Source organism: Notamacropus eugenii, chromosome 3 (assembly GCF_028372415.1).
Source record: "Notamacropus eugenii isolate mMacEug1 chromosome 3, mMacEug1.pri_v2, whole genome shotgun sequence".
In the NCBI taxonomy this organism is placed as follows: domain Eukaryota; kingdom Metazoa; phylum Chordata; class Mammalia; order Diprotodontia; family Macropodidae; genus Notamacropus; species Notamacropus eugenii.
Window position 1 is genome coordinate 26,218,283 of NC_092874.1, and position 24,848 is coordinate 26,243,130.

The following is a 24,848-nucleotide window of genomic DNA, read 5'->3' on the forward strand; positions in this document are numbered from 1 at the left end:
AGCACCAGGCCTCTTACCTTCCTTTTGGTTCCTCAGATAAACTGATTTGGCCAAAGTTACCAAGAAGGTTGTTGACCAGCCTCAGACTAGAACCCAGGGCTTCTCACCCCAAGACCAGTCTATGGCTACACCCATTCTATACAGATGGTGTGATACAGTGACCACTGATGCCCACATTGATACCCTTGAAGCACTGTGAAAAATTCAATTGTGTTCCTCATGTTGTATTTGAAAAGTAGTGAGTCATCCTGGATAGAGAGCTGGCCTCTGAGTCAGGGAGACCTGGGCCTGCTCTTCCTCCCATCATCTGTGACCCTGGCCAAGGCACAGGATCTTTCTGTTACCCCCGGGGAACTCTCTAAGATTCTAAGTTACAGAATGGTTGTTCATTTGCAACCATGGAGGGACGCTCCTCACCAGGAATTACCTATACTACAGAATCACAAATTTGGGATACCCCCCCAGCAAAAATTTTAAAAAGACATGCACATATTTGTGTAGATACATATATATATACATATAGATATAACATAAATACACATATAAGATGTTCATATATGTGTGTATATAGGTATACACATACATTTACTATGACATAGGAGTAGACTAGTATATTATGAATAAAATTTAGCTATACCTGATTAATTAGTGTTTTGCTGCAGGCCCTTAACAATATGCTATCTGTCTCATAAGAAGATTTCCATACAGTTCAGGAATAGGCTCGGTAGAGAGAAAGAAAGGGTCAACTTGAAATAAGCAACAGCCAGCCTCTAATGGAGCCAGGGCCTTCTCCTTGGCAACACCAATTAGCAATGGACAAAGCTGTTGCGTATCCTTTCAGACTGACCTAAGCTGAAACATTTAATGAAGAGCGAGGGAAACAAAAACTGCGACGATACCACCCCTGCCACCTGGATTAACAAAAAAGAACACGAACAAGTCTGCCAGTGTTCCTTTTCTCCCTCAAAGCAAAGCAGAGCTTCACAAAACCTGATTTTGCTAGAGAAAACTGGTCTCAGTGAGGCATTCCCAGAAAGCTTCTTTGTTTTAATCATTTTTTCATTTGCTCTTAATGCATCAGTCTATTCCTTCATAGCCTCCCAAGCAACTGACCAATCAGAAAAGGAATGAGTGTTTACCAGACAAATCTACCTCATTTACCATCATGGAAAAAACATAACCAAATCAAGTCCGAAGAGCCAATAAATACTGATAGAGACTTCTCTTAAGCTACTATGGCAGATACTTAAATCATGGTCTGGCATTCTCTGTTTATGAGGGTAAATATCTAGTGACGTCTTATGCTGAGTAATTTTTGTTCATGTTTTCCCATAAATTCTCTATAAAAGATTTCTCTTACTTGCCTAAGAATTTCCTCCTTTTTAACCAAACACAACTAAAATGTTATTTTAATAATTAATAACCCTTCTATAATCCTAGCAAGGTTACCTGAAACCTAGAGAGGTTAAATGGTTATACATTAGTGAGATCTCATCAGAAATGAGATGTGAACCTAGGGCCTCTTGACTCCAGCTCTAGTCTGCTGTCTATTGCATGAACAGATTTATAAGAAAGCAGTGAACCATGGGAGATAAATAGAATGCTGGTCTTGGAATCAGGATTTAAATGGCATGTCTTCCTCTTCATGGCTAGATGACCCTGAGTCAGTCACTCAGGTTCTCAGAACTATTTCATCCAGATAGGCAAAGGCTTTGCTTCTTACCACAAAACTAGTCTGCCTCCCTTTCTGATCATATGTACTCACTAACATTCTTTTTAAATGAAAATCATCATCAGTAACACATCAGAGCCTGAATACATGCTCGGGTCTCTGCACTCCCCTTTGGATTGCCATTTTCATTCTCCTAGTGTATCCCCATAACAACATGGTATACTGGACTGAGAGCAAGCATCTGAATCAGGAGGGTCCAAGTTCAGTTCTGCCTTTCACAAATAGTGCTTATGTGATCCTGGGCAAGTCACAACCTCTCAAAGCACCAGGCAATCCTCTAAGACCGTAAGTTATAGAAAGAATGCTGTCATGCATACTTCCTCACTGGGAGTTCCCTATGCTAATGGAATCACAGTTCATCACAACAAAGTTACAATAAAAAGCCTATATTGAAGCTTCCTCTGATGCCTCATCATGATGTGAGGGGACCTGGATTCTTGAAGACCAGAATTGGGGCACAAGGTCTTTTAAGTCCTACCCATCCAAGAAGACTTTAAGGATGGGTCTAGTGAAGGGAGTTTTGAAGGAACCTTGGGATTCTAAGAGATGGAGATGAATTGTGTCTGAAAAGCCACTGAGAGAGGTTTGGAGAGTAGTTTCTGGATGATGAATGTTTTGTCTGCAACTGCTCTCAAAGACCATCAAGGAAAGCCAAGGAGGGTCATGACTTTTATTGGTGGACAGAGTGCTCATGCTGACGAAACCACAGGCTCTTGAGAAGCATATTCACATCCAGATTATAGAGAAAAAACAAGCAACAATTTTCAATAAGCTGGCAAAGGAAAATGTACTTGGGGGCAAAGAAGATAGGAGTTTATTTAAATTTAATTCTTTTCACAGAAGTAAAATAGCACCATAAGCCTACACAAAACATGTAACCTGCTAACAGACTCATTGATCCTTGGCTGCTGTTAAGATACCTCATTATTCTACTGCCAAACACCTAAAACTGCCAAGATGCAGTTATTTGGATCAACACACTCTATGAAACTGGAGTGGTAACCTTAAAAACTTTGCAGCTAGGCACAGGGGGTGAGGGGGAATAGAGAAGAATAGGAGATGGCCAAGAAGGAAACAAATGCCTAAATGCTTATTGTTAGCAGTCTACAACCTTCCCAATATATACAACTCTGGGATTACAAATGAATCTTTAGACCATAAACAAATTAGTCTAGGGACTATAAGTCTCCTCATAAAAGGAGAGATTTTCTCCTTCAGTAGTTTTTCAAACATTACTGTCTGCACTCAGGCTGACCTAATACATACCCAGTCCCTAATTACCACAAACTATGTCACGCACATAGTTTCCTGTCAACATGGTTACAGAATCTTCTATTTGTTTACAAGGAATGATGAGACTGTCTTGAGATGTCTCCCACTTTTCAAAAAAGGAAATTCACCACTTTACTGCTATGATTCTGTTTTCCTTCCTCCAGTTTGTTCACAGACCCATTCTAGATGAAGATAAATAATCAGTGGTCTTTCACTATGTCACCCACACCAAATCACAAGGAAAGAACCTTTGATTTTGGCCAGAACCATCAATAGCTATGCTATCTCCAATCAATCCCAATTCTAACCCTCAGTAAGCAGTAGCCCTTTTCTGGACTGAAAGGTATCCATCATGGCTACTATGCCAACAATCAATCAGCAAGCAAACTCTGTGTGGAGAGATAAACCAAGCTTCATGCTGCCAACTATGGGACCTGGGGTAAGTCACCTGCTTGAGTCCAAGGAAAAAAATGACAAACTAGAAGCTCTTGTAGGACCTTCTTAGGCATTTATTCATTTCCACCAACATTTATTAAGTGTCTCATCTGTGCAAGGCTTTGCACTAGGCCCAAGGGAGACAAAACCTTGATCAAGATATAGTCACTGCCCTCTTGAGTCCATGCTAGGCAGGATAAGAAACAAACAAGAATCATAAGAATAAATCATTTTAGATGGCAAGTGAATTAATGAGACACTAAGTACTGTGATTGATCCATCTCCTAAGTGTGGGCTGAATATGGCTTATGGGTACATAATACTTCTGAGTTTTCTCATCCAACTAAGTGGCCCAGGTCAGTGTACACACCAAGAAGCTGAAGGGTCCAGCACATGTTTTCTCCCCATCACATGAGAGAGCCTTGAAGCAGGGACTACTTCCTTTGGGGTCCTTAATATCCCTTATCCTAGCATAGTGCCTGGCATATACAAGGTGTGGAATACAAGCCTGCTGGTTGATGTCTTCAGTGGCTTCCATCCCCCAACGCAGCTGAACAACTCAACAAACATTGATATGCAGAGACAAACAATGAAGTCAACCCACCAATGCCCCATTCCCAGCCCCTCACTAGCCCATGGAAGAAGCTGCAAACTGACAGTTGGGAATCATCATGTCTTAAAGGCATCATTAAAGAAAATGTTAATAGGGCAAGAAGCAAGAGGAAGGGACAGGATGAATGTTGAATTATGTTTCGTTCATTCTCACAATTTTTTAGCTTTCTTCAGGATCTAGTTTAAGAAAATTCTCCAAGCTATGCATGCTGGACACTTTATATGTCAGCATAGAAAAGAAGAACAAAAAAGAGCTGGACAGCAAATTGGCAAAGAGTAACTCCTCTCCCTAACCACCCCACAATACACCAAATGTAATGCATTAACAAGTCTCTCCAATTCATTCATCTTCTCTGGCTGCACTTGCTTTCCAGACTATAAAGATGCCCAATAATGAACATCCATCTTTTAAATGTCATTGAAACAACAACAAGGCTGCTACTTTTGCAACTAAACAAGTTATTTTTTTCCATACTTAACAAAAATAAATAAATAAATCCTCCAAAAGGCTACATACCATTCCTAGAAAATGAAATCAAGATTAATTCACCTAAGAAAACAGGCACAAGACTATGTGATAAGGGGGTATGAAGAATCAGGAAGTCCCATGAAAATCAGACCTAATATATAGTGACAGTCAAGAGGTCTTAAAGAGCTGGCATTCAAATAACATTTTAAATATATTATCTCAAATGATTCTCAAAACCACCCTGGCAAGTGGGGTCTCTTCCGATGCCCATTTTACAGAGAAAGGTACTGAGAATGAATGAGGCTACATGACTAACCCAGGGTTACAGAAGTGTCTGAGGAAGGATTTGAACTCAGGTCTTCCTGACACCAGGTCTAGTACTCTCTCCACTGTGTCCTGTAGGAGGTCACAAATGAGTAGAATATGCTCAGATTCGTTTTCTATTCTCTTCTTGTTAGACTTTAATGGTAATCTGGACCAGTGGAAGACCTCAGGTTGGTTTTCCCTTCTGATTGAGGAATATGAATGTGATGGAAGGTGGTGGCAAGGTCCATATGTAGAGTATGAGTGCCTGGACTAAAATGCTGGCTCTTGTACTTCTTAACTGTGTGACTTTGGACACATTTTTTCTGATCTTCAGTTTAGACTAGACTTCTCCTTCAAGGTTTAACTCCAAGGATCTTAAAGAGTGAGCAGTAAGGGAATACAAGGAGGCATGCGTGTGCCCAAGATGAACAAAAACTAAAAAGAATTAGGCTTCCTAGTTTTTGAATTCCATTTAGAAGATCTGATGACCAACAAGTGCTAGTAGCACAGGAGCAACAAGATGGTGGAGTAAACACTGTCTTCAACTCTTACTAACTCTCAAAAGCTCAGCAAGTGGAAATTTACATGCCAGATGTAGAACAATCACAGCAGAATCTCAGAAACAGAACAAAAAAAATGAGTTGAAAAAAAAATAAAATACATATGAATGACCACATCTGACAATGTTAATCTTTAAAATACTCAAGTCATTCATCATCTGTCCCCTATCAATGGCCCTCATCCTGGCAGACACATAGCTTGTGTCTACAATTTATATTGGAATCAGTCCCCTCTTGTTGTAAATACTTTGACTGAACATCTCATTCTCCACTTGCCCCCACCAACAGTAATGCATTGATTCTGCCCAATCACATATGAGGAGTAAGGTAGGATTGAATCATGTTTGCCTTCCACCTGAGATAGAAGGGGCATTGAAACCGCTGAATCCAATTCTGCCACCCTATTTCCCCTGCTCACACACCCCTACCCCCACTGGCTACTCAAGGTAGGGACTCAGTTGAATACTAAATCCAACATAAAAGGAGGCTAAGGAAGCTCTGCAGCCCTGCTCTGGAGGAGCCCCTATGAGCAAAGAATACAGGAGAAGGAAAGTGACTAGGAATATTAGGAGAAAGGATGAATAAAGACTTTCTTAAAGCAATAAATATCTAGAGGGCTATTCGGTGCTCATGGCTGGGTCATGCCAAGATAATAAGAATGATAATATCATCAGAGTTAGTTTTCAAATTTAGCATGACATCAAACTACCAAAGGAATACTTTTCAGAGCTAGACAAAATAATAAAAATCATTGGAAGAAGGCAAGATCTAGAATGTCAAGGGTAATAATGGAAAAGGGGGGAAGGGGTTGGTAGGAAAATAGCATTTTCGGATCTCAAACTAGGAACAAAAAACAGTACTCATCAAAACCATTTGTCACTAGTTAAAAAATAGAAAAGTAGACCAATGGAACAGACTAAACAAGAAAGAACCAGAAATAATTGAATTCAATAACTCAGGGCTCAATTAACCTGAAAACATAAATTACCTAGGAAACAACTCCCTATATGACAATTGCTGGAAGAACTGGAAAGCAGTCAAAGAGAAATTAGGATTTGACCAACATTATGCACCGTAGTCCATAATAAATTCAGATAGATACATGAGCTGAATATCAAAGCTCATACTACAAAAAATGAGAAGCAAAACAGATAGGGTTCCCATTCACAGCAATGAGAAAGGGATGAATTCCAAACTAAACAAGGGAAAGAGGTCACTCACAAAAGATAAAAGAGATCATGTCAATTACAGAAAATTGAAAAGTTCTCTCACGAACAAAAATGAGAATACATTTCTCAGTCATAGTTATAAGATGGCACCGGGCTCCTGGCCACTATCCTCATCTGTTTTTTTGCTAGAAGCCTCAACTCTTTATCACTTGGGGGATGGATACATGAATTGTGGTACATCGATGGAATGGGATGTCACTGTGCTCTAATAGAGAATGAATATGATGAATACCAAGAAAGAAACATAAAAAGAGCTTACATGACCTGATCTTTAATAAAATAAGAAGAACCTAGAAACCAGTATACATATAACTCCAACAAAGTAGAAAGGTCGACAACAAGGGAAATCATCTTATTAGATTATAATGAACAAAGCCCAAAGAGAGCTAGAAATAGACCTCTTTCCCTGCTTCTTTGTGAAGCTGGTTGACCATGACTATGGAATACTGAAGATAACCTCAGACTTTTTCATTTTGATAATTAGGTTTGCTGAATTTTTTTTCTTTTTAAAAAAATCTTTATTGAAAGGGTTAATTATATGGATTGAGGTGAGGAAGGGATACAGTAAGAAATGAAGGTGATGTAAAAATAAAATATATCAATAAAATTTATTTTTAAAATAATAGTAATATTAATGTTTTCAAATGTCACATTTCAATTTTTTCAAGATGATAAAATGTGATTTGCATGAGTAATTTGAATGGAAAAAAATCACCTACTAAGTCACCTTCTGGTGATGAGGCTAGCATTAAGGATTGTCTTCCAGATCCTAGATTTTTAGCTGAAAGAGTGTTGGGGCATTCAGTCCTATCTTGTCCTATTATAGATGAGGAGTTTGAGGCTCAGAGAGCTAAACAATGACTTGCTCAAGGTCACAGGTAATAATTGGCAGTTCAGGGATAGGAATCTAGTCAGGTCCCCTGACTCAACAAGCAGACGGAGCTCTTTCCACAGTCTCTTTCCATGAGGCTAGGCTGGTCTTTGGAAATAGTCTGGTGGCAGGTCTCTTGGCAACCAGCCCAAGCTTGCCCCCTGCTGGCATATCCTGCAAAGCCCCAGGACTGCCTCCATCCCACGAGTCCATGATGGCACAGAAAAATACATGATAAACCTCTCAAAATTCTAGGACACCATTGGACTCAGGTATGTTGAGGACTATTATTATATAAACTTTATCAGTGAGTTAATAGCTAATAATTTGAAGTCTTTCTCCACAAGGAAATGATACAGAGAACAATCCGTGATGGTTCAAATCACAATGTAAGGAAGGAGAGAAAATTCTGCATTGTTCTCATTGATCCCTTGGGACTGTAGCTAGCCTCAGGTGGCAATTATGCTGGCTGGCTCCCAGAGGCCCCTCCAAAGATCCATTGGCCCTGCAGCCACAAGATTGGCAGCCCTGTCACTCTGGCCCAGAAGGGGGAAAAGGACAGGCTGACTGCTATATTAGGCAAGAAGCAGGTGAGAAAGTGTCAAGAGCCCGGATTATCATGAACACTCTGCGCTCCTCCACTGTGTGACAGTGACATCAAACAAGGCCGGAAAATTAAAGGTTCTCTCCCTCCCCCCGCCCCACACACACACCATCCCAGCACATCATATAAAGGAAGCTATCAGCACCATCTGGTCGGCCCAAAGACCAAAAGCAGAAAGAAACGTAGCAGGGAAGCTTTGCCCAGCTCAGCAGCTATGACCAGAATAGCTTCCCTTATTCTCTGAGTGCAGCCCATGAGATGGAGCCAGTGTTCAATGGTCAAACTGCGGGACCCCAGTCTTCATATTGGATTTTAGAGAAGGATGAAGTAGAAAAAACACTAGATTGCAAACCAGAAAACCTTGGTCAGATCTTAGCTCTTCTTACTACCTATGTGATCTCTGGCGATTCACTTCAGGCCTCAGTGTCCACATTTGTATTCTGAGGAGCTGAACTAAATGAAGGACAGCTAGGTGGCACAGTGGATAGAGCGCTGAGCCTAGAGTCAAGAAGATCTGAGTTTGAGTCAGGCCTCAGATACTAGCTATGTGACCCTGAGCAAGTCACTTAACTCTGCTTGCCTCAGTTTCCTTACGGATAAAATGAGCCAGAGAAGGAAATGACAAACCCACTCCAAGATCGTTGCCAAGAAAATCCCAAATGGGGTCAAGAAGAGTCAGGCATGATTGAAACTCAACAACAACAGAGACTAAATGATCTCTGAGATCCCTTTTAACTTCAACACCAATGAAGAAAAGACAAGTTCATGGAGTCATTCATGATCTACCTGAACCCAAATCACAAGAGGAAGTCCTCCCAGTTGCATTATTGATCATGAAAGACTCTGGATGGCCCCCAGATGCAATTATGTTGGCTGCTTCCCAAAGGATCTAGCAGGCCAAGCACACACATGAGCGCACGCGTGCATACACACACACTACATCACTTTTTTCACACTTTCAAGGATGAAACAACTTTCATGACTCCAGTAGAAAGAGAAGCCTAACCCTGACAAGTAAGAACAGAACCTTTAAGAGAATGAGATGAGTCTACTTTACTTTCCCCTTCTTTCTTCCATATACACAAAGAACCAAGAGGCTAATCGCAAAGCACCCTGTATGTATTAATTCATTGAATCCTCACAACAGCCCTGTGAGGTTACTATGTCATCATTATCCTTGTATCACAGGTGAGGAAACTGAGACTGAAGGGTTCACCCAGGGAGCGAAGCAGCAGCACCTGGATTTGAACTAGTTCAGCACTCCAGCACCTAATCCACACGGTCTCTCAGTTCTTACTAATTAACTCTGACTGCAGCCTCACAATCACCCACCCCAGGGCTGACTTTCCCTTCTGGTCTTCCTCTGCTAGTTCAGACCACCATACAGCCAGAATAATAGGTAAGCATAAAGAATACGATGTGCTGAAATATTACCAGGATGCTTAACACCTACCTATATGAAAAATTGTAAGCATATTATTTAAAACACATTTGTAGCTGTCTCAAAGGTCTGTCCTTCTCAGGGCTGGGCAAGGGTGCATTTTGAACCCTCTCCCTTTTTCTAACATATTTCATTTTGCTTGGTGTCAGTTTTCATGATTTAGCACAAACACATTAACTGGCTGGGTTATTACTATTACTACCGTAACATGCCCAATATTTTTGCAAGCATGATAAAGGGTAATAGAAAACTCTTTCTTGTTTATTTTAACAGTGGAGTGTTACTTGTGCTTAAATGAAGCCTGAAATTAGTGCTCGGCAGTGGAATTTCTTTTTCCTCAACAGCAGACAATTACACCGGCAATAACTCTGAGCGGAGTTAAGCTAGCCACATGCCCAAGTCCCTGTTAAGAAGTTGTCATGGTCTGGTGGTCAGCATGTAATCATATCTTCTCAGCATGGTGGCTTGCTATCACACACTACGAAGACATATAATAATAACCAGAGCTGACAGTTATTGGCCGCTCTAAGGTTTGAAAAACCCTTTAAATACATTATCTCACCACTGGGCAAGGTGGATGCTATTGTTACCTCTATTTACATAAGAAAACGGAGGCTTGGCAAGGTTTTGAGACTACAGGGTCATAGCTTTAGAGCTTGGAGAAACGAGAGAGGTCATCAAATCCATCCCATTCATTTTACATATGAGGAAACTGAGACTCAGAGAGGGTAAGTGAATTGTTAGATCCAGGCTTCCTGACTTTCGTAGACACCCTTTTCCACCATATTTCACTGATTCCCACCAACCACGTAATTCTCTGAAGATCAAACACAAGAATAAACATGGAAAAGCAGACTGTCACCAGGATTCTCATGGCACTACTTTAGACACTGGGAGCTAACAATGCTGATGCCTTTGTACTCGAAGCCCAAATCTCTTCCCTGTTGCCATAAGATACTTGAAAGCAAAGTTGCCAGCAGCCAAGGTTTAAATTGGAGGAGTCAGAGTTTGCTTTGCTAAGGGCTCCAGAGATGCATCTGGCTCCCTGCTCTAGAGACACATGCCTGGCTCCATCCCTCTGAAGTGCAGTACTGAGCACATGGGAGATCACAGGTATAACTGAGGGCACGTGGAGTTGGGGCATTAACACACGGTCTAAGAGGAGAGGGGGAGGCATTCTGTCATTTTCATTCAAAGTCTTCATTTCAAGAGTTTATGGGAATTAGGAAGAATTAAAAAGTCTGATGGAAATCCTAGCTTTTCAAGGATAGCATTATTTTTATTCTAAACACCTGAATAAACAAAACGTGCTTGAATGTTTACAGCTCAAGAGAGTCAAATTTGGAGACTGAGTACCTGGGTTTTAAACCCTGGCTTGGTCACGTATTACAAAGCTGCATGGTACAGCAAAAGGGGGGGGGGGGCACCTGGGTTCAATCCCCAGCACTCCTCGCCTTGATACCTTGTACAAGTCACTAAACTTTTTGGGGACTCCATTTCTTCATCTGTAAAATGAGGGGGTTGAACTCGGGCTCCATCTAGTGCCAAGTGTACAGTCCTCTTTTAGCTCTAGCTCAGTGAGTTTATGAACCTGTGTGGCTCTAGATAATATCAATAACAATAATGGGCTAGCATTTATACAGAGTACTTTAAGGTTTGCAAAGTGCTTTACAAATATCTCATTTTATCCTCATGACAACTTTAGAAGAGAGGTGTTATTATTCTATCCCCATTTTATAGATGAAGAAACTGAGGCAGACAGAAGTTATGTGACTTGCCCATGGTCACATAGCCAGTGTCTGACACCATATTTAACCTTGTCTTCCTGACTCCAGGTCGAATGCTCTAACCATTGCATAAGCTAGCTGCCTCAGGCCCCTGACCACTCCAGGCCTCAGTTTCCACATCTGCAAAACTAGATGGCTATTCCAGATAACCTCTCAGGTTCCTTCCAGTTCTAAATTCATGATCCTGTGATGACTCTTGGAAGATGTCTCTCAAAAGCATACTTTCTTACAGATTAAAATTTTTTTTTCATTCTCTACTTTTAACATCTGTAATGTTCCTAATACTTCTCAAAGGAAAAAATATAGTTTCCAATGAATGGTGGTTTGTCCTGAGGCAGTGAAGCGCAGTGGAGAAAGTGACAGCTTTGGAGTTAGGGACTTTGGAATCAAATCCTGGCTCTACCACTTACTAACTGCATGACCCTGAACAAGTCACCTCAGTTCTCTAGGCCTCGTTTCCCTCATCTGTATGGTGAGCAAGTTGGACTAGGGATAACAGAATCATGGATATAAAAGTCCTTGGCATATCTTAAAGCACTGTATAGATGTGAGAGTGCAGCACGAATTATCCACCAGCAGGACTTGATCAGGCTCCTTCTATGTCCCAGGCAATGTGATTGGACCTGGGGAAAGAACGACAGAAATGAAATAGCTCCTGCCTTTCTGCAGCTGAGATGTTGTGATGATACTGGTTATAGGTGAGGGCTACATGTTCAGACAAAAAAATATGTACTGACCTTGTGCATTTCAAAGGATTCCAAGACACCAGCATGCACGCTCCCCCCATCTCTTTCAATTCCCACATGAGTTTTCTTGAGGTTTGTTATTAACAGTACAAAATAGAAGAAATCAGGTTCCTGGAGGGAAAAAAAGTGTTTCCTTCCCAGAATTGGTGGGCATCAAAGGAAATCTTACTCATTCCTCTGGTTTCAATGTGTGGGAATTCAGAGGAAGAAAAAGATTCAGATGATGCTGAAAATGCTTGACTGGCTCTGTCGATGTGACCCCCTGCCCCTATAACAACACCGAGGCCTCTCCATCCTGCTTGGTCTGTGAGTTCATTTCTTGGACTCTTCTGATACCAATTTACCAGCTCCTTGACTTTCTCTCATTCCCAATATCTTCTTAACCAGCAGATCCTCCCGCTTGCCGTGTAAATTGCTCCTCCCAAGACACTCTGGGAGATGAATTCACTCTGTTCAGCATTAGGCTATCAGTGAGCTCACACACGACAGCAGGGCCTTCAGACAGAGTTTCATATATTCGTAAATAACTCACATCTATACAGTCCCTTTGGGGTTTACAGAGCAGCTTTCTTGACAACAAACCTCTATAGGAGGTAGTCCAAGAATACTAGCACCTTTTGACAGGAAGGGAAGGAACTCTCCGAGCTGTTAAGTGACTTGCTGGTGGTCACAGTCAGAAAGTATCACGGCCAGAGCTTGAATCCTGCGTCTCTGGTCTCCTGATCCAACGTTCTTTCCACTCAGCGAGCTGAGAATAGCTTCCAGTTATAAGTTACAGCACCCTTCAGAGTATATGTAAAATGGGTATAATAATAGCACCTACCTATTGATATGTGGATCCAAAGAGAAAGCATATGTAAAGTGCTACATAAATGTTAGCTGCTGTTATTACTGTAAGAACTCACATCTTTAAGGTCTACAAAATGCTTCATTTATGGAAACCCTGTGAGGGAAGTGGGGAAGAGTGAGGATTTTATCCTTATTTACCATATGAGGAAGCTGAGCCCCAGCGAAGTTAAGATGCCTTGTCCCAGCTCGGGCTAGACCACAACGACATAAAGTCTGTGACAATAGACACAAATTGATTTGGGAAGAAAACGGCTAAACTGAACCAAAAAGGGGGGCTGGGAGGAGACTCCTCATTCTCTAGACCCTTGACCTTTTCATGTTCACACTCATTTAACCAGTCACATCCTCCTGCTGAGTCAATTACTCACTGGAACTGGAGCTGGATGTGGAGGAGGAAAAAGAGGAAAAGAGAAAGAAGGGAGAATGAGTGGGGAGGGAAAGAAGAGGAAGAAGAACAGAAAGGAAAGAAAGGAGGGAGAGAAATGAGGGCAGGAATAAGGAGGGGAAAGAGGAAGAGGAAAGGAAAGGAAAATGAGAAGGAATGACCAGGGAGAGATGTGGAGAAGGGGAAAGGATCCAGGGACACAGGAAGACTTGAAAGAAGAGGAAAAGGGGGAAGAGAGAAGGGAAAGTGAAGAAGCATTTATATTGTACCCACTATGTGCCAGGGATTATGCTCAGGACTTTACCAATATCTCATTTGATCACCAAGCAACCCTGGGAGGCAGAGGCTACTATTATCCCCATTTTTACAATTGAAGAAACTGAGGCAAACAGATGCTAAGTGACTTGTCCAGGGGTCACATAGCTAGGAAGTGTCTGAGGACAGATTTGACCAAGTTTGAAGAATCTTCAGATTCCAATACTCCAGAACCAGTACTCCATACACAGTTCTACCTAACTGTCTCTAGAGGAAAGAAAGAAAACGAGAGGAAAAAGAATATGAGAAAGGGTTTGGGAAAGAGGCCAAAGGGAAGGAAAAAACCAAAATCATCCATTTGGAAGAGGGTACACCAAGAAATAAGGCTGGACTAGTCCAGGGCGGGGAACCTGTGGTCTCGAGGCTGCATGAAGCCTTCTAGGTCCTCAAGCGCGGCCCTTAGACTGAATCCAAAGCACAGAACAAATCCTCTTAATAAAAGGATCTGTTCTGTAAAACTTGGACTCTGTCAAAAGGCTGCATCCAAGGCCTCAAAGCCACAAGTTCCCCACCCCTGGACTAGTCCTTCAGAGGACAAGGTACTGACTTGTTAACTTTCAAACCACTGGCCACTGATCATCCCTGGAAACTACCTAATTAACTGGCCTTCTGCATCTTAAGGCTCAGGCCACACGGCGAAGGAAATCTGACTGACCCTTCTTTTCTTGCACATAAATAAGGGACTCTGGGAAGTAGCTTTCCTGAAGGCAATAGTGCATAACAATTCAATACGCTAAGTGGTCACCCCAGAGACCTGAGAGACCCTAGGTATCTATGAATGGATCTAATTTACACATTCATTCATTCGGAAAATAATGACTAAACTCATACTGTGCTTAAAGCAGTGTGCTAGGCACTAAAAAGACAAACTTAAAAGAGCCTTTCCAACAAGGAGGTTATATTCTTCTACAGGAAAAGGCAACATAGCGACATATAAGTGTGTATGTGTGTATATACACATACACACATACACACATATATACACATGTATATATGTATATATATGTATAGCTATATACACATATATACACATATAGTCTTGAATTTTATATATGTATGTAGACATAAATACATATTGTATGCATACATGCATGTGTATACACTTGTATATCTGGATTCAAATTCCAGCTATGCACTTTATCTGTATGATCTTAGATACATCATTTATCTTTTCCATACCTTAGTTTCTTTTCTGTGAAATTTAAGCATGATCTCTAAAATCCTATGATTTTATGGCATCGGTAGCTCAATGGATGTGATTGCACTGTTGTGAGTACTCTCCCCAATGAGTAGATCCCAACCTCTCTGTACTTTCTAATCCTTTTCAATTCTTGTCCAAATCCTCCCATAAATGCCTCACAGAAGGGGTCAACCACTATGCTGGGTCTCTTCTTGAAAATCTCTGAAGTCGGTATGGGGACACATACCTGTAATTCCTTCTTCTGGGGAAGCTGTGGCTGGTAGATCTCTTGGGCTCAAGCCTTCTGAGGTACAGTTAGACTAGGGCCAATTGGATATCTGCACTAAATTCTGGTACCAATGTGGTGAGCCCCCAGGAGTGGGGGGTCACCAGACTGTCTAAGAAGAGGCCAACTGACTCAGGTTAGAAACAAAGATGGTCCAAGCTCCCATGCCAGTTAGGAGTGAGATCAGGTCTGTGAGCAGCTGGTACAGGGGTGGGGGAGACATAGTCTTTTTAAAAAAGATCTTTTGATATTTCAGGATTACAAATGAAGCTCATGATTTGCCTGTCAGTTATCTCTTGGTATATGGCCAGCCCGTCTCACCTTTTGGGCATGTACATCCTCAAGGATATTCTTTACCCTACTTTTGGTAAATAATATTAGGTTAGTAATAGTCCTTTTGCCCACCTACTATGAATCTCGCAATTATCTTTCATGTAAATAAAACTTCAATTATGCTAAGACTGTATTTCACGATTTATTTCCATCTGACATCACCAAATGAATATTGGTGAAATTCAGGAAAAACTTTGAATCAGTAACAACATTAAGAAATTTACCAAATGCCATTCAACTGACTCTTCTTTCTTTCCAAGTATAGATCCAGTCATTGTCCATCTTCAGGGACTGACCAAGATATGTGTAGTTATGAACTAACTCAATGTGGGTTTTCCATCCAACTTCATGTCATCATCTGAACAATAGGCATCCTTCATCCACTTGTCTTTTTCTGTGGGGATATTTAGGCCAAATTTCTTAATGGTACTATAGCTTTCACTTAGGAGCCTCTGCAATGCTTTGGAGTTTGATGTATATATTGTCATCCACAAACAGACATATCCAGATAACATCACCATCTATTTAGAGAGAATACTTCTTCTTCTTTTGGATTATATCTTAGACATTTTCTGTGACAAAGGAAAGCATCTCAGGCAAATAGAGATCTCCTTATATTATGTCCCTACCTGGTAATAATCAGAAGTTTGAACAAAGTTTATCTCTGTTGCTGCATCCTTCAAGGAATCTTATATAATTTTAACATTCATATTAATATGAATCAATAATAATATTCATGAGACATCTTGTTGAGAAAGCTCCTTTAAGTTATCATTTTACTCTACTAAGTCCATTTGTTTAGTCAATGAACAATATACAAAATGGAACTTGGTATTCTCTGCATCATTCAGTCAATTGTGTAACTATAAGGATTTGGTCTGCTGTAGAATATCATTTCTAACAGCCTGTCTTTTCCATTCTCATTCCTTCATCAAGAGCATCCCTAATGTGTATATATGCACTAAAATTGCTGAAATTTTTAAAGAAATGGGGAAAAGTAGGTGTATAGATAAGTAGTTACTGCTACTTTTTCCATTGTCGTTTTATTTGGTGGCGATAACAACAATGGAGATTGGATTTTTTTTTTCAGATATTTATTTGGCATTTTCCTCTGCATCAGATATTTTGTAAAGAAACTCCCCAGTACCATCAAGATCATGGCATCACCAACCTGAACTGCTTGGACTATGGTAGTTGCTCTTCCTGTCTTTTCGGTCATTTCTACTTCCTCAAAGAACATTCAATGTTAGAACCCTAATGTGGTGGCCATCACCAAAACCGATTTTGCTCCTGAAACAAGAATAGAAATCTGTGCCTCCGCATCCTAATGCCATGGTTTGCTTGAGTTAGGAGATGAATATTTTATATGTTTTCTTCACACCTCAGGCAAGATCCTCACTTGCTTTATGACAGCTCTGGTGGTGGCTCCCCTCCCTTCAATAAATAAAACAGTTGTCAAAAAAGCCTCAGCAGATTTTTTTTCATTTTTCATCTCTCTTTTGTCTTCCATACAGTTTCATCTTAAAGTACTCTGGTTTAACTGGATCTCCTGCCCACCTTTCTATAAATGTGTTTGTCTCTCCTACCTGCTGTTTTATAAGGTGATACTTCTAATACTCTGTCATCTTGCTCAGTTAGATTTTACAAGCAAGTTTATATTCTAAACCAGTGTTGCCCTTAGCTCTGGTTTCTCTTTTTGACAAAGGAATGAAGCAATTTTGAGTAAGACAGTTTCTAGAATCTTTTGGCCTCCTCATTGTGGTAACTGAGTCACATCAGTTCAATTTCCCTAGGAAACATAAGAGTCTAATTCTAGTTTTTACCTTTTAGTATCAATGATTTGCTTAAATAGGTCAGGTTGTACCTGTTGTTTTATTGTATTCGATATCTTCTTTATTCTGTCTTCTCCTTTGGCATTGATTTTGATTTTTGTTCTAATAAGTCAATGATCCGATTATACAGAGAAAACTGATTCAAAAATGATTTCCACAATGTCTGCCTTTTTAATTTCAATTTTTGTGCCATTATTCTATCATCCCCATATCAAGTACCTCGAGACTGCCTTCTTAAAGAAAGTATGCAAAATACATAAGAATTATTTCTTAGTATCAAGCTGTACTTTCCAAGATATTTTTATCATACTTCTCTACGCTCAGCTTTTCATTGAAATCACAGAGTTGCCATGGACAAAGAATTCATTAGTTGCCTATGACCACCTTACCAACACTTTCTAGCCATGTCACCATGAGTAAATCACTTTACCTCTGTTTGCCTCAGTTTCCTCATCTTTAAAAATGGGGAAATAATAGCACCTAATTCAGGGTCGTTATAAGGAAAATGAGATAAAATACGTAAAGTGCTTTGCAGACCTCACTATATATACATATATGCTAATTATTATTCTTGCAGGTAGTAGTAGTAGTAGTAGTAGTAGTAGTAGTAGTAGTAGTAGTAGTAGTAGTAGTAGTACTAGTACTAGTATTTCATGAGTCACCAAAAAAAAAGTGAAGGCTAAGAACTGGAACTTGAAGGGATACCCATCAATTGGGGAATAGCTGGACAAATTATGGTATATGATTTTAATGAAATATTATGCTATAAGAAATGACAAGCAGGATGATTTCAGAAAAACCTGGAAAGACTTATATTAACTGATATAGAGTGAAGTGAGAAGAACCACGGAAGCATTATACACAGTAACAGCAATATTGTATGATGAACAACTGTGAATGATTTAGCTATTTTCAATAATATGATCCAAGACAATCCCAAAGGACTCATGATGAAAAAAAGCTATCTGCCTCTAGAAAAAGAACTAACGGTATCTGAATAAAAGCCAAAGCATACTTTTTTCACTTTTTTTCTTTCTTTTTTTTTGGTTCAAGTTTTTGTTCCACAGAATGGTTAACATAAAAATGTTTTGCATGATTAAACATGTATAACTTTATCAGATTGCTTCCCATCTCAAGGAGTGGGGAGGGAATGGAAGGAGAGATAGAATTTGGAACTCAAAATGTTAAAAATAAATGTTAAAATTCTTTTTTACATGTAATTGGAGGAAAATAAAATATTATTGAAAAGATACAAATAAAACTTTAACAAGAAAACAAACAGTGCAGACAACTGACACCCAAGTTCAGGAAGGTTATAGCAAACTTGAGAATCTGCCAAATATGTTGCTGCTAACACCTCAGAGTCATTACATGTTCGATTTTGAATTAGTTTTTGGTCACTGCATATTCAGAAACCTTTTACTGTTGCCAAATTTTTTGCAACCCCATATGAGGTAGTGACCCCCATTTAAGAAGTTCTAATCCTAGTCCTACCACTTATTTTGTAGTTGAGGAAGCTGAGGCCAGAAAGAATTAAGTCACCCAACATCACATGGATAGTGACAGAAGAAAGGGTTGAATTTATGTCACACAAATCCAACCCTCTGAGTTTGCCACTGAAAGCAGTCAAGAGATTTGAGTATGATGAAGAAGAAAGGTTGATAAAAACACCTAAGGAAGTAAGAGAAGAACTAGTACAGCCTCCCACATTTCTTGAAAGGCAACACCTGTAGGAAGATTTACTCAGGGCCAACATTATTACTTCTGGAGAACAAACCAGAGGCAGGCTTTTACACTAGCCAATCAACTGGCTAATGCTATTTTATTAAAATGGAACCTTTGAGCCAGTGTGAGTGGAGAGGAACCTTAGGCAAAGGGAAGAACTCAACTGCAAGGAGACTGTCAAGAAGAGTTACAGAGCACTACTCAATGGATGGGTGCTAATAGAGATTAGGTGGATTGTTAAGAAGGATGATTCCAAGGATAATCACCGAGAATTACCTAGGAGGGTTATCTTGTTTGTGAGAAAAAAATTGTTTTAAATGAAAACACAAACTACAAAATCACAATATTTTATCGCAAAAGCAGAATACAGAATACCTGCCTTTCAGGTCATCAGATAGAGACAATATGTCATTCCTCGTTTTAAGTGCAGTTTTACTGAAAAAATTAAGTCATCCATTTCACCAAAGCCACAGTCTTATTAGTAAGCCAACAAATGTCCATATAGTTAAATCAAGACTCTGACCATGTGGTGTATGTGTCAAGAGTAGCTGAATGACCTAAGAGAGCAAGAAGAACTTTGCTGAACTAACAAATGGTTTCTTAAACTTTGCCCCTAGTCAGCAGCGTGGAATGACCAACATCGAGGAATTGACTTCTGCACTTGACCCATGGTTGTGCACAGTTATAACTTCCCTTGCCTCCCTACTCCCTGCCATGAAACCTATTCCCTGTAGGACGAAGGCCAGCCAACAAGAGGAAGAGATTTTGTACTGATCCTCAAATCCAGTCTTTGCTGTGGAACATTAGTTATATGTCTGAGAAGAAAGAAAATGGAGTCCTGAAAACAGAGGACCATGATCACATACCTGCAGAATGATATTTAGAATAAGAATGGACTTTTCATTTATCAGCCACCAAACCCAACCCAGAGCAGACTGACAAAGTGTCCTTTGCAAGCACCCAGAGAACATTCCATGTCACTCTGAAAGACTGCCTCCGGATGCATTCACTTGCTCCATCACTTTTCATCCATGTATAATCTCCACTTAATTCTCAAGAAAATGAGACTAGACAAGCTGGTAGTAACCCTAAAATGCTTTCAACTGGCAAAACCAAACTAACCCTCCTGATTATTTTTTACATCCACCTCTTCTACTCCTATTTATGTGTTTCTGAATCTGCTGGAGGAAATGGGCTGAAAGCTGGAGGAAAACCAACCACACTAATTTGGTACATTATAGATTTATGCTAGCCAGTTTTAAATAGGCTCTCACTACAACAAGGCAATCATTTTATTCTTCTATAACTGATTTTCTATTTCACTTCCCACAAAAACTTTTCCACATCTTTTCTTCTCAAGTCTCTCACACCTCCCTGTTCTTAACCCCACCCCAACTAAGAGTCTTACCTCTTATTTTGTAGAAAGACTGAGGCTATCTGATGGGATCCCCCTCTTTTCTCCTCTCTTCATCTCCAAAACCCTTGAAGGCATCTTCATTCCTAAGTCTCTGACAATTAGGGCTATTCTCCATGTAGAGGCCAACTCCTGGGCAACATGAGCTCTTGAACACATAGCCTGCTGTCTTCTCTGATTGCAACTTTAATCAATCCAGACCACTTTCTAATTTTCAGTATTTTCCTATCTATTCCTGGCATTGCCTTCAAATATGCCCAATCTCCCCCATCTCAAAAAATACTCTTCACTAGACACTACCATGCCCTCAAGATACCATCTTCTCTCTCCTTATCTTTTTACCTAAATTCCTAAGGGAGGAGGGATTGTCTATTCTCACTATCTCCATTTCTTCTCCTCTCACTTAGTTCCTGATTTTTTGTAATCTGTCATCCAATCCCACCACTCAGTGGAAACTCCTCCCTTCCACATTATTAATGATCTCTTAATTGTGCAATTTGATGTTCTTTTCTCAGCCCTCATGTTTCTCAACTTATCTGCTGCATTTGACACTACTGAAAACCTTCTCCTCATGAATACTGTCTGTTCTCTGGGCTTTCATGACACTACCTCTCCTGGATGTTATTCAATCTATTGAATAACTTCTCAGTCTCCTTTGCTGGTTTTTCATCCAGATCACATGCTGTAATGTGCAAGTTCCCCAAAGACTCCGTACTAGGCTCCTTACTTTTCTTTTTCTACACTCTCTCATGACTCTCTATATTCTGCTCTCATCAGCTCCCATTAATTTAATTACCACCTTTGAAGGTAAAGCATAGATTTATATATCCTATATACCCTATATATTTATATATCCAGCACCACCTTTCCCCTAAGTTTCAACCCTACGTTAAAATTACCTATTGGACATTTCAATCTGGATGTCCTGAAGGGATCTTAAACTCAACATGTCCAAACAAAATTCATTATCTTTATTCCCCAAATAATCTCCTTTTTTAAACTTCCTGATATCTTTTGAAGATACCATCATTCTTCCAGCCTCCCACATCTGTAAGTATAGTATTATCTTTAACTCCCACTGTCATCCCATATAAGCCAATCAATTACCAAATTGTGCTATTTCTACCACCATAATATCTCTCCCATACAGCCCGTTGTCTTTATTCATAAAGCTACCATCTTGTTTCAGGCCCTCATCATCTCTCACTTAAATTACTGCAACAGCCTCCTAACTGATCTCATCCAAAGTCTCTTACCATTTCAGTACATCCTACAATCTGCTGCTAAAGTAATTTTCCTTAATCATAGACCTGACCACATCACTCCCCTTCTTACTCCAATGGCTTCTTTTTTGCCTTTAGGATAAAAAAATAAATTTCTCTGTTTAGCTTATAGTGCCCTTCAAAACCTCTACCTGACCTGTCCTATCAGACTCATTGTACATCCCCACCCAAGATACCCCCTCATATTCTGTTCCATCCAAAAGGCTGCCTCTATATTCCCCACATATACTACATACACTACAACCCTATCTCCCTCATTACCTGCACATTAGAGGATATCTTTTCTTTCAAGATACAGTTCAAGCACTAACCTTCCACATGAAGTCTTCCCTGATTCCCCACAATGGTTAGTGCCTTCTTTCCCAAACTACCTTGTATGCAACTACTTTGTATTGATTTGCATTTGTGTTCCTTACATTATATATATATATACACACATACATACATATATATATATATATATATATATATTTTGTATATTGAACTTTTTCATGAGTAGGTTTTGCTTCATTCATTCAGTTTGTATCCTCACCATCCAGTAGAGTACCTGGAAAAATAGTAGAAATAGCAGAATAGTTGTGAATTTTGATTCTTAGTTTTGAAGTTTTCTCCAATACCTAACACATGGTATGTATGGCATGTAGTATATGGTCAATAAATGTCCATGGAATTTAACTGTAGAATTCAAGGCGACAACTATCACTTGAAAAATAAAGAATTTTGGGGGTGGAGCCAAGATGGTGGAGTAGAAAGACACACAGCCCCCACAGCCCATAAAATACCTGTAAAGAAAGACTCTCAACAAATTCTAGAGCAGCAGAAGCCATAGAACAATGGAGTGGAGATTTCCAGCCCAGGGTGAAGTGAAAGGCCAATGGGAAAGGTCTGTCACACTGGAGGCAGAGCAGAGCCCAGCCCAGCCTTGGCCAGGTGGCACAGGTCTGGGAGGAGGACTCGAGCGGGCCTCAGGGGTGAAATCCCCAGCAGCAGTAGCAGTAGTTTGGAGATATCTCAACCCACAGGTGCCAAAGGTCAGTGAGAAGGGTTTTTCAGCTGACTGAGAAGGGAGCAGGGTCTTCCCATAGCTCAGGCCTCAGGTGGTGGGCAGAGGCAGAGGCTGTATTGGGCAGCAGCAGCTCCCACAGCAGCCTGCATTCATTGTTGGATCGTAAAACCCCTGGGGGCACTGAGCAGCTGATCCTTACCTCAGCCCTGTGTGGAGGCCCTGCCCGCACCTAATGCTCCTGGAGGAGTTGAGCAGTTTATGTGAATCTCAGTCCCCAGTGTTGGCTTGGTGGAACTGGAGGCCAGGTGGTTGTGGAGAGGAAACTCACAGATTCTGGGCACCAAAGTTTCTTGTTGCTCCCAGACCAGCTTGATTCTTCCACCTTGGAGGAACTGAGATCTTACAGATCCCCAGAGTATACCCTACTCTTGACAAAGGACCCAAAAGTCAAGTAAGGTTGAGAAAATGCCCAAAAAAGGGTAAAAAATAAGACGATAGAAGGTTACTTTCTTGGTGAACAGATATCTTCTCCCATCCTTTAGGATGAGGAAGAACAATGCTAACCATCAGGGAAAGATATAAAAGTCAAGGTTTCTGTATCCCAAACATCCAAAATAAATATTCAATGGTCTCAGGCTATGGAAGAACTCAAAAAGGATTTTGAAAATCAAGTAAGAGAGGTGGAGGAAAAATTGGGAAGAGAAATGAGAGTGATACAAGAAAATTATGAAAAGCAGATCAACAACTTGCTAAAGGAAACCCAAAAAAATGCTGAAGAAAATAGCACCTTGAAAAATAGGCTAACTCACTTGGCAAAAGAGGTTCAAAAGGCCAATGAGGAGAAGAATGCTTTCAAAAGCAGAATTAGCCAAATGGAAAAGGAGGTTCAAAAGCTCACTGAAGAAAATAGTTCTTTCAAAATTAGAATGGAACAGATGGAGGCCAATGACTTTATGAGAAACCAAGAAATCACAAAACAAAACCAAAAGAGTGAAAAAATGGAAGATAATGTGGAATATCTCATTAGAAAAACAACTGACCTAGAGAACTGACCAGGAGAGACAATTTAAAAATTATGGGACTACTTGAAAGCCATGACCAAAAAAAGAGCCTAGACATCATCTTTCATGAAATTTTCAAGGAAAACTGCCCTGATATTCTAGAAACAGAGGGCAAAATAATTATTGAAAGAATCCACCAATCACCTTCTGAAAGAGGTCCGAAAAGAGAAACTCCTAAGAATATTGTAGCCAAATTCTAGAGTTACCAGATCAAGGAGAAAATATTGCAAGCAGCTAGAAAGAAACAATTCAAGTATTGTGGAAATACAATCAGGATAACACAAGATCTAGCAGCTTCTACATTAAGAGATCAAAGGGCATGGAATATGATATTCCAGAAGTCAAAGGAACTAAGACTAAAACCAAGAATCACCTATTCAGCAAAAGTGAGTGTAATACTTCAGGTGAAAAAATGGTCTTTCAATGAAATAGAGGACTTTCAAGCATTCTTGATGAAAAGACCAAAGCTGAAAAGAAAATTTGACTTTCAAACACAAGAATCAAGAGAAGCATGAGAAGGTAAACAGGAAAGAGAAACAATAAGGGACTTACTAAAGTTGAACCGCTTACATCCCTATATGGAAAGACAATATTTATAACTCTTGAAACTTTTTTCAGTATCTGAGTAGCTGGTGTGATTATACACACACACACACACACACACACACACACACACAAATAGAGAAAGATAGATAGATACAGAGAGAGAGAGAGAGAGAGAGAGAGAGAGAGAGCAAGCACAGGGTGAGTTGAATAGGAAGGGATCATATCTAAAAAAATGAAATTATGGGATGAGAGAGGAATATATTGGGAGCAGAAAAGGAGAAATGGAATGGGGTAAATTATCTCTCATAAAAGAGGCAAGAAAAAGACTTTTCAATGGAGGGAAAAAGGGGGAGGTGAGAGGGAAAATGTGAAGCTTACTCTCATCGCATTTGACTCAAGGAAGGAATAAAATGCACACTCATTTTGGTATGAAAACCTATCTTACAATACAGGAAAGTGGGGGAGAAGGGGATGAGCAGGGTGGGGGGGATGATGGAAATGAAGGTAATGGGAGGAGGGAGCAATCAGAAATCAACACTCTTGGACAAAGACAAGGTCAAAAGAGAGAA

At 40.1% G+C, this 24,848-nt stretch overlaps 1 protein-coding gene and 2 long non-coding RNA genes across 12 annotated transcripts in view; 1 reads left to right on the forward strand and 2 right to left on the reverse strand.

Annotated features, from left to right (window-relative positions):
* The window catches only part of RBMS3 (RNA binding motif single stranded interacting protein 3), a 1,420,870-nt gene that overhangs the window by 1,328,017 nt on the left and 68,005 nt on the right, over positions 1–24,848 (reverse strand). The window lies entirely within an intron of this gene.
* Positions 1–24,848, reverse strand: part of LOC140530900 (uncharacterized) — a 120,748-nt gene that overhangs the window by 71,145 nt on the left and 24,755 nt on the right. The window lies entirely within an intron of this gene.
* The window catches only part of LOC140530902 (uncharacterized), a 68,906-nt gene continuing 53,426 nt past the window's right edge, over positions 9,369–24,848 (forward strand). Inside the window, exon 1 of the long non-coding RNA XR_011976137.1 lies at positions 9,369–9,489. This is a non-coding gene — a long non-coding RNA (uncharacterized lncRNA). The remainder of the gene's footprint in view (positions 9,490–24,848) is intronic.